Consider the following 12,671-nt stretch of genomic DNA (forward strand, 5'->3'; position numbering starts at 1 on the left):
TATTCATAAAAGACTTAATTACAGATTGCATAATAACTGTTGTTAACTTGTCACAAAATAAGAAGTCTTGTCAGTGACTTTACTGTCATTTGTATCTGGAGAATTGGTTAAAAAAAGAAAACGTCCAAAAGACATTTCACATACTCCACCCTCACAGTTAAATTGAATTTCTATCAACCAGCCACAATAGACAACTGGGGAAACTGAATGGATCCAAGTAGATTCTTATTGAACTGTCAAGAAGAAAACAAAATTAAAGTCACATGTTGCCCAAACTTATTTTGTATATTTAGCACGTGATTGAGACCTTTTTCCTCAGCGGACATTTTGACCAGTCATAGCAGGAACCACTCAGGTGCAGAGGGGCTGACTGTGTTCCATCAACTGCTGCGGTTCAGTTCACCCATCAGTTAGTTAAACCTGTACCTAACAGGTCACCATGTCCTTCTTTTTAGCTTTTTCTCCACGGCTAACGTTTCCCCACTGGTCATATGCCCTTTGTAATTTGGTAGCCACTGGTTTATAGTGAGACTCGTAAGCCATTATTAATGACTTCACTGCTGGCTAACTATAGAGACAACCTGGCAACCAAAACCTGTTCTTATTAATGGCTTAACGGCAGTCCTCCTCTGGAGACTTAGCTTAAAACATAAGAAAAAAGTAAGAGGTGTGCTAAAAACTCACTTTCGAGAGGTCCTTGCGGTATCATAGCAGGCTACCCTGCAGTATTTGGTGTATCAGTGTGGTGTGAAAAGTGAGAAAAGGTTCATGCTTACCTTGAACGTCGTCCCTGATCGCGTCCTGTCAGTGTTTTACTCCCCTCGCCGCGTCCTTCTTTCTCCTTTATTTGCTCCTAATGCCGCTTCATGCCTCCGACTCTCCGGGCGCAACGCGAGCAGCGGACCAGCTCTGCCGGGGAAAACTTCCTCTCAAAGTGAGGCTCTGTGGACGGGAGGAGAGCGCCGAGGGAGGGAGAGGAGGACGGGGAGCGGAGCGGGAGGCAGCGGGCGCGTTTTAAACCTGATCTCCCGGAGAGAAACCCGACTGCTGCCGCGCTGAAATTCAATATGAGGCGACAGACTCTGAGCGCGGCTCGGAGCAGCACATCTCCCTGCCCGACACCGAAACACAGGCGATGGAGGGTGGTGGGGAGGCAGAGAGCCGGGGGGCGGGGGGATTATTATAAGGACAGTAAGCAAGGGCCTTCCGAGTACCGACAAGACAGGTGGATGTGTGCCTGTGGATATCTTTGTCATCATTTTTGTCATCTCAGGCCAGAGCAGAAATCTCCCCGAAAGTGCACTTGCGGTAGAATTTTAAAATGGAATCTGAAATTCAAGCCCACTGTCGACATGTACCTGTTCATTATCAGCAGTGGTGGTGGTTATAAATAGCAAAAATACAGCGAAGCCTGGCGTACTTCAATAAAACATATTCACTTCCAGTTGCAGGCTGCTAAAAGGTGGACCTATGGCTTAACAACTGTGAATGAAAGATAACTGTAATGGAACCGTGGATTTTCAGCATCCTAACTTCCATAAAAGAAAGATGATAGCCAAGTACACGAAAACGTACTCGACTTGACATAAACTACCCCATGAAGCTGCTCGTGAACAGGACTGAGCAAAATGGCTGGTCAGAATCACAATTAGTCTCAGATAAACATGTTTCTCCAACATGTTCCCCAAACTAAAAGTGACAGGAAGCTACAGTCATGCTAGCAGCACTGACACATTTAAAAATGGACGTCCCGCCTGCACTTCCTCACACTGTTTAAAGCGAAGTCATAAAATCCATGACATGAACGCGGCCATCTTGCGCTGATGATCATCGGGAGCCGGCGACTGCGCAGTATCGATCGGGATGTATAGCCGCGGTATCAAGTTCCCGCCTATACACCCACCTGAACGAATCGCGTGAAGCGATCTGGACCTGTACTGGATCCCGACGCCAGGGGGCGATCGAGATGTCTTTGTTTCACTTTTGGGGAGCTCTCGTGACTACCGAGTTGATAAGTTTATATACTGTCAGTGTACAGCAGTGTTACGAGCTAAATGCTATCATCATCATCATGCTAACATGCTCACAGTTATAATGCTAGCATAGTGATGTTTAGTAGGGAGACTAAAGCATAATGTTTACCTCTCTGAGATATTAGAATTCACCTCAGAGGAGAATGTGGTAAATTTAGTAATCCACCCGACAGTATTTGAGATATTTCACTCAACCACATGGTGGCACCAGACAAAAAGTCGATAGGATTTGTCCTCTTTGCACCATGGACGTGGGTGCCAAATTTAATACCAATTTGTTGATGTGGTTAGTGAAATATTTCCATTATGGTGGACAGACAAACCAACATTGCCAACTTTATGTTGCTAAGATGTCTAGAAATGTATGTCTCAGTGTACTTCATTAGGCAAACGATGCAGCAGCGACATTTACAGAAAAGACATTTAAATACACTTGTTAAACATCATCACGTTGTGAGGAAGCAAGTGAGTATCTCTCTTGTATCTTCATTTTACAGTTCAGGGACAAAAGAGCTTTGAGGGAGAAAAGAGCAGCAGATTTATAATGAAGAATAATCAATGTCTAATTTATACTAACCAATGACTCAATGGTGGTATAAAAACAAAATGACTGATATTTGTGGTCCTGTCTGGTTATTACTGAGATGCTGAATGTGCTGACCCTGAGATGGGATAAGCGAGACTGATTCATCTAGCTGCCCTTTGAGCAAATTGTCTGTCTGGCAACTTCCCCTCCCCTCTCTCACCTTCACTTCCTCCAACTGTCTGTGTCGGTCCCGGAAATATTGGAGACGAGATTGCCCCCCTGCAAATAAAATGGTCATTACCATGACAACTACACTACAAGCTGGAACGAGATGATGTTGATCATGGCAACAGTGGCAGGCAGCCAGACCAACAGCCCGGCTCTACCCCAGGGGCAAGCCAACGTGTGAACTCCAGGGTCTCATACGCTGAATTTTATTTCCATCCACTGACAGTAGCTCAACATAAAGGACATGCAGGTAGCAGAGTGTGAGCTTCGCCATTTTCCTTTCCACAGCAAGTATTCACAGAAGCAACAAAGAAATCGTGTCTTTGTTGGGATCAAAACTGCATATTTGTGGTTTTCGACAAGATCCCAAACCACCTGTCCACTCAGCCTCCAGCTCTGCCAGAAAATCACGGTTGACTGAAGCCTTTAATGATGTTTGACATTTTGGGAAATGCACAGAGTGGGATTCTTCATGAGAAGATCAACACCACTGTCATGTCAATATGATATGTTTAGAGTTGAAGCTGGGAGGCACTTAGCTTAGCATGAAGGCTAGAAGTAAGAGGGAAAGCCTTTCTCTTCAGCAAAAACACATTCATCCACACCTTGTGTGTTTTTTTGGGTTTTTTTTTTTTTGTTTGTTTTAATATGAATCTGATGTCCAGACAAGACAATATACCCGGATGACTTTTTCCACTGTGCCAACATGAGGCTGACGTGTGGTCTCTGTCTCATCAGCAAGTGGGTTAAAGTTAATAACTCTGATGATCCCACAGCTTTCATCCAGCACCACCAACAGTGAAATGTTTTGTCTAATGTCTAAATTCTTATTTGGCCAATACTTTGGTTTATGACCACACACCTGCAAAAGCATCAGCTTCGGGTGAATTGTTGAGTATGTATGTACATGTTGAGTAACACCAACACCACCAGTAACACCACACGCTGACCACTGGACAGTAAACACGACAATGCAAATACTGTCGTGTGTTCTTGTACCAAACAAACATGGATAACAACCAGTAAAAGGTCCAAAAATGTCTTGTTCAGTAGGAGCAGTTCAGGCGTTTGAACATGAGCAACTTTAAACATCAAACCTTGAACTTGTGATGTCTTCAAGCTGGAAGAGCTGCCACTGAACGAAAGGGAGACTTTGTGTACCCACACAGTGTTTCCCTAAGTCTTATATGTACCATGGAAACAAACAACCAGAAGCTCTGCTCCACCATGGCTGCTCAGTCTGTCGTAATGTTTAATCTGCACGTGGATCCGGCTCTGCACAGAGAATCATGGGATACGTGTGCCAGATATTTTTAATTCAAGTGCTTTATGAAAATGTTCAAAAAGGTCTCTCACAGATAAATCCTTTGAAACGTTCCTGGACCCACACCAAAAACTAATTGCTTATTCCCGGGCCAGTGGACTAACAGTGGAAGTTTTACTGAAATCTGTTGATAAGTTTGAGAGGAAATGTGGGATGTATTGTCAGATGGTAACATGAAATGTATACAGTTAAACCTAAACCTTCAATATGCAAAATGCAACCAGAATCAACTGTGATACATTTAACATTTTAACTGAACGTGACCATATTGATACACATACATCCATATAAAGACCATTGTGACGACATTGGCAGTCTCTAAAATCAATTTCTATGGATGATTTTAATAAAAAGATGTTATGTCACACCCTTTAAAGGAAGAGTTCATCCAAAAATGAAAATTCAGTCACTGTCTGCTCACCCTCATCCTAATGGAAAGTCGAGTGAAGTTTCTTCGAGCTTCACAGTGAAACAGTGTTGCATCATTTGGCTAAACAACTGAAGAAGCTGGGGACTGGTTTTAAAATGCAAGGATAATATAAAACAGGCCTCGTACAGCTCGTCCGATATAATCCACGTTTCCAGAAACACTGAGATCCCAAACTGACATGAAGACGTGGCTTGAGGGTCAGTAGATATTGACTGAATTTTCATTTTAATGTGAACTATTTAGTGAGCTGTGAAATTTATGAAAACTGTTGGAAAACGTGACATTAGACAAAAGAAAAGTCCCCACTTTGGCCTAAATTGAAGTTATTCCAATTAATATAAACACAACTATTTTGTATTTGCAGTCAGGAACCATTTGAATCCAAACTCTTTGCTTTTTGCACCTTATTTCCACCAGGCACACGTACCTTAGCTTTCCACTTTCACATCCTCCCGCCTTTCCGCTCAGACGAAGTCAGATTGAACGTCTGGCCTCACTGACATGTTTGGATGTGTCCATCACCGGGTTGTAAATTGTCAGTTCACACTCCAGTTTGCACCTTCAGAAAGCTGAAATGACAGCTCTTTCACTTTTGCACCCACAGGCCTAAATTTGCAAAAGAATCTGATGTATTTCTTTCTCCTGATAGGTTCACATTAAAGACATGTTTGGACTGTGTCCCAGCATAACCTCTGTCAGCAGTGTTAGCTTAGACACATGCTGTCATTTCCTGTTGAAGGTGTTCCAGTTGGGAACGCTTCAGACTTCACTGGTTTTTGCCAAAGGGGGGGAGTTTTCATTCAGTTTATTACAGTATGCAGGACAAAAAATGCACCAACCTGACTCAAGATGAGAAACGTCACTTACAGAGATGAAGTACATGCTAACAGAAACATGGTGAGGCTCTACCTGATGCTCACATGCCTCGACCAATTCTCAGCTTTCTGAAGGTCCAAACCCTGTCGGGTCCTGGTTTCTGGATAGAAGCAGGACGACAGGGCAGGATGTAAACATTAATGATGAACTGTAACGTTAGTTAGCTTAGTTAGCTTGTCCACGAGTAGGTGCATGTTTCCTTCAGTGCAGCGTTACAGTGAAAATAGTTCTTACCTGAAACTGCTCACGACACAGAGTACATTTACACAGGAAATAATTCCAAAGCCTTCATCCAAATCATCATCATCTTCGGTTGTTTGCCTGTGCTTCATTACATCACATCCTGCGCTGGAAGCAGAACCTTCATCTATCGGCTGCCCTCCCTGCAGTTAAGTGGGTTTTCCTGTCTTTGCTGCATGCGGCTCGGCTGCACAGCCAGATGAACGTCAGCCAATGAAAGCCTGCTGTCGGCTCTCCACGGCACATCTTCTGACAGCTGGGAGCTGGACTCGTGAGCACAGCTTGGGTCAGCTCTTGTAATGAAGCTCCTCTGGGGTTTGGGCTCTTCAAACATCTTCAAACATTTCCAAATTTTTATTTTAATAATTCACTAAGTGACGGTCTCTGGAGACAGTTACATGTTTCAACAGTATTTCCATGGTGTCTGCATTAAAAGGGAAGATACTGGGATTGTTGTGATGTTTTTACAGTTCGAAAATTGATTATCCTTCCCTGTAATCCAAGAAGAAACAAGAACTGCTTCCAGGACACATTCTATCTGGAGTTTATTTCTGTCCCCTACAGCAGCTTCATTCTTTTGTTTTATTTCTGGTCTCCATTAACCCCACCCCCAGTCTTGCTTATGCACATTTTAATTCCTCCACAACTTCTAAGAGACTGAAACCCCAAACACATTATACACTCTTAATGTTTTTTGAATTTGTGTTGTGTAGGACTGTAGAACTGTGACAGTAGAGGTTTGACAACAAAAGCACTTTGGTTAAAGTTAGGAAGAGATTGTGGTTAAGATTAAATATTAATAACCTGCTTGTGCTTGAAGTCACGTTTGCTTTCTTCAGTTTTCACCCAAGAACAAAATCTTTTCCTAACCAGAACCAACTGCTTTGAGTTGCCTGAACATAAACATAAATCAGAATCACCTTCTTGTGGTTGTTTGCCTCATCAGTCTCAGTTTCCATCCATGTCTGTCCACACTCATATCAAATCTGTGGTGACTGACAGAGAGCTTCATCACCTGAAGCTCAGTATCATCCAACAACGAGCTCATGGTGGACTACAAAGATTCAAACCTGGGTGTTACTGCAGAGAAGCTACAGACTGTAAAACATGGAGGCTTCACACACATGTTCTACCCAGCAGCACAGAAGATCAATACAATGAGGACAGTTTGAAGGTGGACACCTGAGATTAGAGTCACCAACTCAGTATCGGTGTTGGACCCCACTGCAGCTCTGAAGGAGACCAAAGCTCTGCAGCCAGTTTCTAAAATGTGGAGAAAAACCAGGAGAGTGACAGCAGCACATCAGTGGTTTAGGAGGCTCAGGTGTCCACAGACTTTTGGCTATTTAGTGTATGCTGTTCACCATGACAGATGCAAGCCAACCGTTGTCAGTTGCCAAATAACACATTGGGCCTCTCTGTGAAAGCAAAGCAAAGAGGGTCTCTTGTGAATGTGTTGTTTACTCACCATTTTGGAATCATAAAAGGTTTCTGTCAGGAAAATCCTGAGAGCAGCTCACTGCAAAGGAAGCTTCCCCCTCGAATCCTCGTTATTTAAAGCTGAAACAGTACACGGACACCACCCTGTTAATGTAGACAGACAGCAACGCTCCAACTGAAAGGCTGTGGCCTTTGGAGAGCAGGAAAGCCCTTAAAGTAAACCATAAGTGAAGATTTATCTCTGCAGCAGTAACCTTTCAAAACACAAACGACAAACTGCTTCACCATGAACAAAACCACCAAGCAGCCAACCGGCGCAGCGACACAAGCACAGAGGGATATAAACAACCAAAGGAATGCAGCACTTGATCAGCTCAGTTATTAATGAAGTGTTTCCCACTCCGCACACTCTGACATGAATAAAGAACAGTTACAAGTACACAAGCAGGTGACAACAAGAAGCAGAACAAGCGAAATGAAGCCCTCACTGCAGCAGCACCTCCCTGTGAGGAGCTCTCAGCTTTATTGCAGCTTCAGTGAGTCCTTTTGTGCATCAAATGTATTCAGAGCTCATTATTATTAAAGGCAAGGGTGGAAATGAAAGATTCTTCTTCTGCAGCTGCTGTTGAACGTGACGATATCATCCTTTTATTCTGGAGAATTTCCTGCAGGGCAGCAAACAGGCGAGCTGACTTAATCCAAGGGAGAAATATGGCAATTAACAGTAGGATCTCCACCCAGCGAGGCTGCGCCCTGCATTCTCTCTTTGAACCGCCTGATAAATAAAGCTTTTCTGGGCGTCTTCACAGCTATGTAAATAAACAATTAAGATGTGGAATGCGAGATGAGGGAAGCTGTTGTGTTATTCATACTGTCACGGCCTTGCCCCCTTCTCTCTCTTGTGGCTCTCCATCTCTTTTCCTGTTTCATCAGCACTTGTGTGGCTCACCATCTCCACCATCACCACATGCACACACCGTATGTACAGGAACACACTGTTATCATGCAGGGCTGCCGTGGACAGCGTGTGAGGTGTGTGTCCAGCTGTCTGTGGATGTAAATGACTGATTTCTGGTTGAGTTTCAGTGTGTGACAGGAGGCAACTCTGAGGCAGTTTGTCAAATCAAATGTTCAGTTTTTTGTGACTCTGAAAACGACTTTTGGTCTTTCATGGCTGAATGAAACTCACTTATAAACCTTCCTGGAGCTGCTGGGTGGATGTCAGGCAAACAAAGTCAAAATCCCATCTGGTTCAGTTTAAGCAACAAAAACACTTTGGTTAAGTTTAGGAAAAGATGTTGATTTCAACTGCATACACTGTGTGGACAAAAGTATTGGGACAGCTGCCCTTCACACCAACAGGGACTTTAATGGCGTCTCATTGTAAACACACAGACAGCTTTGCAGCTCTAACAGCTTCCACTCTTCTGTGAAGGCTTTCCACAACTCAAAAAACTCTTCCCCAGCGGAGTCCTGATGAGAAGTGCAGCCTGCCTGTGAGTGCAGATCATCAGCTGGATGGTAGCTGAGGTATCGCACCATGCGACTCTAAGGAAGCCCACCTGGAAAACGGTCGCCATTTTTAGACGCATTTCAGCTCTGTATCACGAGAATTTTAAAGACAATTTGCCATCAAAACTGACTATAAAAGACCGCCATTGCTTCAGTTTTGTGTTTTGTGTACAAGACTCCACGAGGCAGAGGTGGATCTTGAGGAGGATGTTGATAACAGAAGGTTAACAGTGATGTAGATATGAGCTGAAGTCTCCACCTGTTTGTAGTCCAGCTCACACTGAAACCAAAGCAGGCGCACTGACTGACAACCTGCTGTGATAATTTCACATGAAAGTCGAGTCTCACGTCAGACCAGTCGGTGGGTAAAGCATGAAGGTCCACTGAGTCAGAAGGAAATCATGTTGGGATGATGTGAGAATAAGATCCGCTCACACATCATCATCTGCCTTCATGTTCTATGAGAAGGCAGGAGGAGGTAATAAACCTGCTGGGAGAGGAAGCAGGAGCTGCTGCTTGTTTCATTCAGCTCACCCCAACAGAATTCCAGTTTGTTTCAGGGGTTTAAGACGTCCTCACTGCAGGAACTGCACCGACTGAACCGTCTGTTGAATAATGCAGGTTTAAGGTCCTTACTAAGATTCAGAGACAGAGCATCTGTCTTTAGCATCTGTTTTCACTGCTCTCAGATCAGTTTTACTCTACTAAACACACCAAGCTGTCCCTGCACGGAGACGACTGGGAAGAAGTCATCCAGATGTGCTGTGTTCTGCGTGGTCGAAGGAGTTGGGGGTCTTGAGCTGGTAGCCAGGGAAGACCTTGTTGCTATGGCAACTAATGAACCAGGCTGGGGGGGGGGGGGTCTTGCATGTAGCAGCTGATCTCCAGTGAAGATGCTGAGGTGGGCCAATCAACAGCGTTTGATTGGACGAGTGGTTTCACTCATTAAGAAGGAAAAGCTAAACGTGTTGACACAAGTCGGCGAGCGATGATGGGCTGTTTAGATGACTGGCCTGGGATCAGCGACTTGTACTGGAGAAGGAGGACGAGTCACAGACAGAAGAAAGCAGGAAGACCAGTTGGAAGGAAGTCGAAGGGCGAATTTGCCTGTCAGGACACGTTTGCAAGTGAAGCCAATTCCAAAGGCGACGAATGGCAACGAAAGATCAGCTCACACTCACACACACACGCACACACACACACGGCTGAATCTCCATCATGCTGTTCCTCTCCATACACACCAGCAGCAGACCTAATTGCAAAGTGGGACATTATGTAGGGCACACGCTGAAAAAAATGTCAGGCTAAAATGAGACGAGGAGGCGAGTGAGAGCGAAGTCCTGCAGTGTCCAAACAACACACACACACACACACACACTTCATACCTTCAAAGCACTTTTAAAGCATAGGCCCACAGGTGGCTCACGACATCAGTATGGAAAGTCGGTTCTCTGTGAAGTCACACATCACATCATTCCCTTCATGTGACACTCGTTCATTAGACGCGTGTTGTGTTGCTGCTCCTGCTGTTTAACTCCAGTTGTGGCTGATTACTCTGATTGTGCGGCTGCATGTCGAGCTTCCTGTCAGGGACGATAAAACAAGTGTGAACTGGAGCATCACAGGGTAAATGTGTTTTCTTTCTACATCTGGAGCAGATCTGAATGAGGCTGAAGTCACCTGATTTCCTCTCCTGCACATCTAAGTCATACAACTCAAAAGTCTCAACATGTGTGAAATCATACACAAAATGTCCCTAAAGCTGTGACCTCATGAGATCAGGCTGTCCAGAAGCGTCTTCTGTCTTCATCAGACGAGCTCTCATAAACCCAGCAGCCACAACAGGCCATGAGTCGGTGGAGACCCAAGCAGAGTGTTAAGAGACAAACGCAGAGCATCAACAAATACGAGCAGCTCTACTATTTCATAAATAAGATTAAATTGAGTCCTGAGCTGCAGAGTTTGTAGATCTCCATAGCAATGAAGTGATTTATCAGAGGACGAGGACTGAACCGTCCCCCCTCCGTTGGTGGTGAGGAGGAGGTCGCCACCGATGCCATCGATCCTCCGGGTATCAGGAGAATTAGAGCAGCACGACGGATGATCGCATCCTTGCTGATTTATCTGAAAAGAGTCCTGCTTGCTTCCCCGGAGAGATGAAATCATTGAGTCCAGCCGCGTCAGAGAGACTCGAGTCACTGGGCATTAAAACTGAACCCCCCTCTGATCCACTTTAAGGACCCGTGTGCCTATCCAGATATAATTGCTCCAGTGTTTCAGGCTGATGCATTAAGACGAGGACGGGGTCATTCATTTGTTGAGTGCACACCTTTACTACTCGCACTCTCTCCACCACCACACGTCCCAGATGCCCTCCATCTCTCTCTCTCTCTCAGTCACTCCATCTCTGAAAACACATTAATCATTGCAGACTCCCACATGTTTTCACCTCTACCTCCTCCCCGCCCATTTTCTCCTACTCCTCCAGTTCTCTTCCTCTGGAGCTGCAGGCAAGTGGGTCATCTGGAGGACTGTTTCCACTCGAGAGCGAGAGAAGAAGAAGAAGAGAGAGAAGAAGTGCAAAATCCCACATAAATGTGGAAATCAGTGATTCTTCTTACTGTCAGCAGCAAAAAGACAGACGAGTCTTTTCGTGGACGGTGGGACAAAGACTGACGTGATGACAGAAGAATGTGATTAATCAGCAAAGAAAAATCTACGTGACGGTTCAGACACGTCACTCCTCTGTGATTAATAACCACAAGAAAACCTGGTCTGCCTTTCACAGGACGTCACAAACTGGGATTTACTTCATGAATATTTCTGAGGCTGAAGGCTGCTAACACAAGCAGAAAGATGAACCCACGTCCCCCATGCAATGTTATCTGCTACCCTGCAACAGAAGAGGGTTGCGCTGGACCCCCAGTCTCTGAGCATCTGCTTCTGGCTTTTAATGAGGAGATTTCGCCATCTGCTGGCCTCATGTGCACATCAAACACACGTGTAAATAAAATTCACTCATTTAGTCGGCCAGGTTTATATAATAAATATGATAAAATCATTATCTGAAACAGAGAAGTCTGCTTAGTATTTTTACTTCTATCTGAGCACTTCTTTCATCACTGTGCAACGTAAACACAACCTACAACCTGAAATACTGCAGCAGAGCTCGATTATACCACATGGACGTCACATCAAGCGAGACCCGTCATCACCAGGATTAAGAAACACGGATGACCAACACTTCAAATATTCAGCTGAGTTCCCTTTTCTTTCTCAGGATGTCTTCATCCTCGTCTGTGATAAACAACCAGGCTCACTGCTTTAAGTGGGGCCTCCTCTGTGTGTGGATCCTCGTCGACTGTGAGGGCCACAAACACCAAACCCTGAAGAAACGTCCTGTCGGTAAATTAAGACCGCAGCACCATTAAAGGGGCCCGAAGTCAAAGGTGGCTCCAACAGTAAAGAGAGCAGCAGATCACCAGAGTAACCGCCAGCTGCTGCTCGCTGTGCTGTCTGCTGCGGCTACAGCTGCCGTTAGCTCAGTTAGCTGCGAAGCTAATTTCCTTTCTGGACATTCTGAGTTTGTTTTGTTTCCTTATTAAACTGAACTCTTAGAGAGCTTGTCAAACTTAGTGAACTCAATATCAATAAAAAAACAAATCATATTCATCTGCCAGCTGAAACTATGAGGGCCTCTAGAGGTACAAAGTGGTATTACAGACAGGATGAGCCGCGGCTAGCTGCTTAGCGTGCTAACTTCAGTTAATATCTCTGCTGCACAACACAGAGACGTGTCTGACATAACGTGAACACTGTTGTTCCGTCACGTTCTGGTGATGTTAGAATGTAAATTCCTGTCATAGCTTACAAACTGCACCTGCACAGCATCCATGAGCAGCTCTTTGTCTGGGAGACTCTCTGGTCTGAGCTCCATCATCATCATCATCATCGCTTCAACGCTCCATCTCGTCACATTCAGATGAAGTGAATTCAGCCGAGACGACTGACGGCAGCACAGACACACATCACACACACACATCACAGGGGAAAAAACTGAAG

General features: G+C 44.8%; 1 protein-coding gene across 5 annotated transcripts in view; it reads right to left on the minus strand.

The window, feature by feature from the left end:
- Positions 1-1,977, minus strand: part of LOC124063669 (SH3 and multiple ankyrin repeat domains protein 2-like) — a 139,977-nt gene extending 138,000 nt beyond the window's left edge. For 2 of the 5 annotated variants that reach the window (XM_046397545.1, XM_046397579.1), the window contains exon 1: positions 777-1,977. The gene's annotated coding sequence lies outside the window, so the exon portion shown is untranslated. The remainder of the gene's footprint in view (positions 1-776) is intronic. The other 3 variants (XM_046397559.1, XM_046397568.1, XM_046397552.1) reach the window with 2 other exon arrangements.
- Positions 1,978-12,671: the final 10,694 nt, after the last annotated feature.

This window comes from Scatophagus argus, chromosome 1 (genome assembly GCF_020382885.2).
Source record: "Scatophagus argus isolate fScaArg1 chromosome 1, fScaArg1.pri, whole genome shotgun sequence".
Lineage (NCBI taxonomy): Eukaryota > Metazoa > Chordata > Actinopteri > Scatophagidae > Scatophagus > Scatophagus argus.